We start from the raw sequence: 6916 nt of genomic DNA, 5'->3' as shown, positions 1-6916 counted from the left end.
CTCTATCAGGACTTGACCTCTAAAAAACCTCATCTTCAATTGCTCTCAGCATTATCAAATGTGAACTGGGAAGGGGGGGGCATTCAGTCCATGCCAGCATGACTCTCTTCAGGCATTAGTCCATACTGTTGGCAAACAGGAGGAACCCTGCTGCTGACATATCATTTTCCTCTAAGGCCCTGTGACACACCTGCCAATAAAAAAATGAGAGAGAGAGAAAGAGAGAGAGAGAGAGAGAGAGAGAGAGAGAGAGAGAGAGAGAGAGAGAGAAACTTCATGGGAGTAACTTCCATGAGATTTCCAGCAGACACTATCTCACAGTAGATATCCTGTTCCTCTGCCACTCACTGAACTCCCCTTCTGAGATTTTCCTCAAGCCTTAGGTCCAGGGGTTGTGCTATAGATGGATCAGTTGGGGTATCATGGCATGATGTTTTGTTCTGTGGATTTTGAACAGCTATATTTTCTGTAAAGATCTCCATCTGGTGCAAAGAGAAATTTATTGTTGAGCAATGAGAGCTTAATTGTGGACATAGGATAAATATTCAGAGTGCAGTGAGGAATTACACTGATTTAATAAAATGGTTGTCAAAGCTTCTTATCCAAGATCCAAGACCTCAGTAGCCCTAGGTAGCTTGGTCTCAATGGCATGGCTACCTAAACAAGCCTGCATAAGGAAGGCACTAAGAAATAGCAAACATGGAAGAGGGAAATCTCACAGGGCCCAAACCCTATTCAAAGAACTACAGGCTACTAAGAAATAGTCTTCCCTCTGGAAGAGCCACTAGCCCCTAATTGGTTGTCTAATACCAAATGGTCAGGCCTGAACTTCTATGCATATAGACAATATTAAAGAGTCTGAGCAGGTTGTGTCCACCCTGAATTCGATAGAGGCGAGTACATAGGAGAGATTGGAAATGATGAGTACATAACTTCCAAACAAAATACTTTTTAAAAAGACAGTTCTCTTGAAGAGTTTGTTTAGAGATAAAGTTTGTGGAGAGTTTGTTCCTCCAGACCTTCCACTGGAGCCAGCCTTTCATAAATCACACACATAAGAATGTCCATGTGAGGACGGAATAAAATAACAAGTGGAGATCACTGAAACTTGGTGACTCACAGGAAACAGTAGCCTTGGGAATTTCTGTTTTCTAAATTAGCCCTTTCTAGCTATTTGCAGAAACATGGTTTTGTTCATGTTGCTCAAAGTTGCAGTTAGGAAAAAAAATATTAAAACCGTTGTTTCCTGAGCTGTGGAATGCTGCCTCACTTGGTACCTGCCGTGACAAGTATGTCACCGTGAATTTGCCCTTTTGAGGAGGGAAAGTAACTTCTACAGTGTGCTGACATGAAAATAAATGTGCCCTCTCTCCCCATCCCAGCACATCCTGGCTGAGACCTTGGGCTTTGTTATACCTTTTTACATTCTTCCTGACTAAAAGAATGTTAGATTGTTTTGTAATAAATGTTTATCATTGCCTTTTATATACACACACAGAGAGACACACACATTCACAGAGACACACATATATCCTTAAGTCAGTTTGTCAAGTTGGGCATTATACATGCACACATATACATACATGCATAATATTCTATATGGATAGATAGGTAGATAGATAATGACAGATGTTGAAGACAGGCAGACAGCAGACAGACAGACAGACAGACAGACAGATATGGAAGATAACTGTATAAGAAACCTGCCCCTAGAGTGAGTATGTATATGTTCATTCATCTATCATGTATTTACTGAACATGATCTGCCTGAAATACTGAAACTCTTGCTATGCAATGCTAGCATTTCAGCAGAAAGAAGGAGGCAGATGGAAACCACACAAGCCAAGGTCTCTAACACATCTAAATGGAATTCTATTTTGATCCTGGAATATACAGTTGAGTGTGAATAAACAATACATTCTCCCCAGGAACCCCTGGGACCATGTGAGGGACTGTCTCATTAATCATGATCTATTCTTTGTGACTCACAGAGGTAGCTAACGTGGGAAGGAACATTTTCTTGTTTCCCCTGTTGGCCCAGCAAATGGAAAGGTCATTAGGTGTTCATATCGAGCAGTGTGTGGGACTAGGGACTTGGACTGTTCCTAGGGAGGGAACTCAATTACTTTCTGTAGCAAAAAGGAGATTTCTCTTGGCATCTTTGCTCTAAAACTCAAGGTTTCATGCTTTTTTGGGGATTCTTTTTAAACTCCAGGCAAAATGTGCCGCATTTTCTGAAGAGGTTGGCATTAAACAGTATATATGTATTTGAGCAGAGTTCACAAGCTAGATATTTGGGTAAGAGTTCTGGTCAATCCAATGAGCACAATTCCATTTGGGAGGAAATTAGAAAAAATAGGCAGTCCATTATTTTTGATTAATTTTTTAAATTAAAAACAATCTTATTTCACATATCAACCCCAGTTCCCTTTCCCTTCTGTTCTCCCATTCCCCCCACCATCTCCCGATCCCACACCCCTTTCCACTACTTAGAGAGACTGAGACCTCCCATGGGGGAATCATCAAAGTCTGACACATCATTTGGGGAAGGATGGAACCCTCCTCTTCTTCCCCCCTCCCCCCATATCTAGGCTGAGAGAGTATCCCTCCATAGGGAATGGGCTCTCAAAGCCTGTTCATGTACTGGGGATAAATACTGGTTCCACTAGGCAGTTCATTATTGATATAACTATGATGAATATCCATTGCTTTTCCTCGGACCTAGAAGACCTTTAATTCTGAGTCTGGAGCTTTGATTCTATGAATGAAGAAGTCATCAGGAATAATAATTCCAAATGACAATCAAGGCTCTAATCCTGAAAGCATGTTGTAACCCCAAACTATCTAATTAGTTCCTGTTTAAATATACATATGCTATTTCTGCCTATTTTATGGTATAAACATTGAATTTAAAATGGTAGTTGCCATGAATTTGGGAAAAAGAAACAGTGTGTAGGTGTGTAAGTGTGTGTGTGTGGGAGAGAGAGAGAGAGAGAGAGAGAGAGAGAGAGAGAGAGAGAGAGAGACAGAGACAGAGACAGAGACAGAGACAGGGAGAGATTCATTATTTAGGCCAAGTTGGCCTGAAACTTGGTATGTATAGTCCAGGATGGCCTGGAAGGCATGGGGCCTCCTTTTTGTTCTTTTGCATGTTAGGTTCATAGGTGTGTGTTACCAACCCAGTTACATATATGTACATTAGTGAGAATATTAGTAGTTCCAGGTAGTGCATTTCAGGATGATATATCCATGTATACAATGTATTTAATCATTTTCTCCCTCTCATGGCTCTTAACCACTTCTCCTTTCTTCCTTTCCTTTCCCTAATATTTCTTCTTTTATTTTATTATTCTTTTGAAAATCCAACAAACCCTGCATATGAGAATCATGTTTATATTTCTGGGTTTTGTTTATTTTGCTTCACAGGGTGAAGACCAGTTCCATTCGTTTCCCTGCAAGCAACATAATCACACTCGTTTATATGACTGAGTAGGATCCCAAGTGTGTATATGTGCATAGTTTTTTTCCTTATTCATTTATGCTTTGATGGACAGATTGGTGGAACAGATCTAGTCTGGTTCCATAACTTGGCTACTCCAATAGTACAAGAATCATGGGGCTGCAGCTATATGTGTAGTTAACTGACTCTGATTCTCTTGTGAACATGCCCATGAAAAGTATAGTTGAAACATAGTATAATGTAGTCTGTTTTTAATTACTTGAGAAACTTCCAAACTGACTTCCATAGGGAAGAGACAGCTTTACATTCCAAGTCATGCAGATGGTACCCTTTCCTGCACATCCTTGCCACTTTTGTTGTGTATTTTTTTCATGGTAGCAAGTCTGGGTAGGCTGAGATGGGATCTCAATGTATCTTTTCCTTTTTAAAAATGTCTGAGTTTATAATATAATTACAACTTTTCTCTCTTTCCCTTCCTTCCTTCCTTCCTTCCTTCCTTCCTTCCTTCCTTCCTTCCAGCCCTCCAATACTATCCCTCCTAGCTCTCCTTTAAATTCATTGCCTCTTTTCTCAGTAATTGTTATTGTATACATGTATGCATATGTATGTGCATATATATTCCTAAATATAATCATGTATATTCCTAAATATAATCAGTCTAAATAATGTTACATATATATATATATATATATATATATATATATTATTATATATATATTTTTTTTTTTTTTCAGAACTGACCATTTGGTACTAAATAACCAATTGGTGTGCTCTTTCCTGGGTAAGACTAATTCTTCCATTCCAAGCTTTTCTAAGTTGGCTATAGTTCTTTGGGTAGGGTGCAGACCTTACCCATTTGGTTGGTATGACTTGCTTGTTCATATCACCCTCTTTCTGCTAATGTTTCATCAGTTATGTGTGAGACTTAATGGGTGTACCTTCTGATGTTACTAGGAGATACAATCTTACAGCAAATTCCCTCCTCCTCTCGCTCATACAATCTTTCTGACTCCTCTTCCATAATGTTTAGGTTCAGGAGTATTTTGTAGAGGTGTCCATTGGGACTGGGCTCTGTAACTCCACATTTTGATTGGTTGTAGTTTTCTGTAGTTGTCCCTTGTTACAAAGAGAAGGCTTCTTGATGAGGGATGGAGACCACACTTATCTATAAATATAAGGACAATTGTTTGTAGATTGTTACAATTTTAATGAACTTTTCTTATCATGGGTGACTGTGTTCATCCAAGAACAAAAGACCACATAACAAAACCCCTAATGTCAGACATGAGACAATCTCTTTTGAATCATCAGTCAGGGCTGTTCAAGAGAACTCCAAAACATAAAACCTATTGCTGTTGTCTTTGGTTAATCTCTGAGAGGTATGAGGTAAGTCCCTGTTGCTGAAGACACTATGTACCATTGAAGCAGAGCCCTTAGACCCCTGAGTTGGAAGTGACCCGAATGCTTATTCCCTGAGGACCAGCTTTCATGGTACCAGAAGACATCATGCAAGATTCCAAAGGAAGGTGACAACCAATAGTCCTACTTAGCTATGATTCCTGTGAACCACATCAATAACTAGAATGGTATGATAACTCTAAGGATACAATAGTGGCATTCTCAGTTGGAGAAACCAATAGCTCTCCAACTGAACTTAAGACTTGGTCAACAAGAGGGAAAACATAACAGATACTGGAAAACAAGCTAGCTACTGAGTGCTAGTGAAATCTGGTTATTGGAGGAGAACCTAAAACCTCTAATTTTCTGAATCAACATAATCCCTAACAGCAAATTATAAACATTTGTCCTTAATGCATTTTGATTTACATTTAACTGATGGGTAAAGATATTGATATTTTCAAAAGTTCTTGTTTATTTATACATTTTCATTTGAAAGTTTCTGTTCATTCCATTAGTCTGTTTTGTAGTATATTACTAATTCCATGTTTTTCTTAAGTTTTCTATGCAGTAAGGTTACTAATCCTGTGTTGAATAGATACACGGCAGCGATTTAACTTTATAATATTTTATTAAAATAAAATTTATTCTTGAACAATTGCATACAGAGATTTTCTTCTATTTCCTGGGTTGTGTCTTTACTACACAGCTTCCTCTGAAGCACAGGGTCCATTTTCAAAGCTTTTTACACAACGAACCCTCAGAGATTTCGTCCCACAGTGACCCCCAGAACTACCAGATATTGTCTGGCCTCAGCAGCTTCCTAAAACCCCAGAGAAAGACTCTAGGATGCCCTTCTCCTCACATCTTTCATATTTTCAAGGCTAGTACCACATGGATAACACTGGCAAGTACAACTTCTGGCTTGGAATAGACTCTTTCTCCTTGTTTCTCATCACTGGCAGCTTTTGCATATTGAAGCAACTGCATTTTAGAATCAAGTGACCCCTTAGGCTTTCTCTCGTAGGCATTGGAAGCTTAGCTGGATAGGCTATTTCCCTGGAAACTAGGTATTCAAGCATATTAAGCCAAATGAAGACATTTCTCTTTAAGAGTATCATCCCTTGGTTCAGGAGAAAGTCACCAGAGGGCTCCATTAGCAGCATGCACCACCCGCAGCAACAACCTTCACATCTTCAGAGTAGACATATACTAGCCCCTCTTCTTTTCTCATATCTGAAGGGTTTAGTGGGAAAAATCTAGTGGGAATCCTAGGGTAGCACCATAGTGTGCAAGTGCCACTGTCTATTTTGTGCATTATCATTTGTTAGAAGAATGTTTCCATGTTCAAGGTTGCTTCTTGGACCCCTGAGACCAAGCTAAATGAAGCTCCAGCTGTTGCATCTCCATTTCCAGATGCTGAAGGGAAGATATAAAAAGTACAAAAAAAAAGAACAAAATTTACCTTTCTGTTTCATTTAAAATAAACTTTGCCTGAGCTCTCCCCACTTAGATTGTCATTGGTCAGAATTAAGTCACAGAACAACTAGGTATAGATCATGCTGAGCAATGTTATCTTCTAATAGAACATATTGCTGTTTTGAATGTAATTTGGGCACATACCAAATCAGAGTGCAGCAAGTGAGCAAGACACTAGCACTCTCTATCCATCCACTAATGAGATATCCTAGCCAGAGGGCACAATATAGGAGGTGGCATTTGGTGGGTAGTAGAAACCATGGGGCTGACATTTAGGCTGTGGATGTGTGACATAGGCCATAATAGCAGGTGCTGTCATGTATGTTTAGCTTCCTTATGTGAAACAGGGAATGCTATTGTGTACTTTTTGTTAGAAAGAGGCATTTCCTGCCATATCTGAGACATGCATCATGAACCATGTTTATACTGTGAATGAAATTGTGTCTAGACAGTGATCTCAGTTTTCCCACAGCATTTACAAGCACGAGAAGTCTTTGGGAGAAACCTTTACCAAGTTTGGTAGGCTCTCATTTGTAGCTTCAAGTAGAAGTAAGATCACAGTGTATCCTGGCCATCTAG

The sequence above is a fragment of the Cricetulus griseus genome, chromosome 7 (assembly GCF_003668045.3).
Source record: "Cricetulus griseus strain 17A/GY chromosome 7, alternate assembly CriGri-PICRH-1.0, whole genome shotgun sequence".
NCBI lineage: Eukaryota > Metazoa > Chordata > Mammalia > Rodentia > Cricetidae > Cricetulus > Cricetulus griseus.
The sequence above is the reverse complement of the archived record's forward strand: the minus strand, read 5'-3'. Positions refer to the sequence as shown.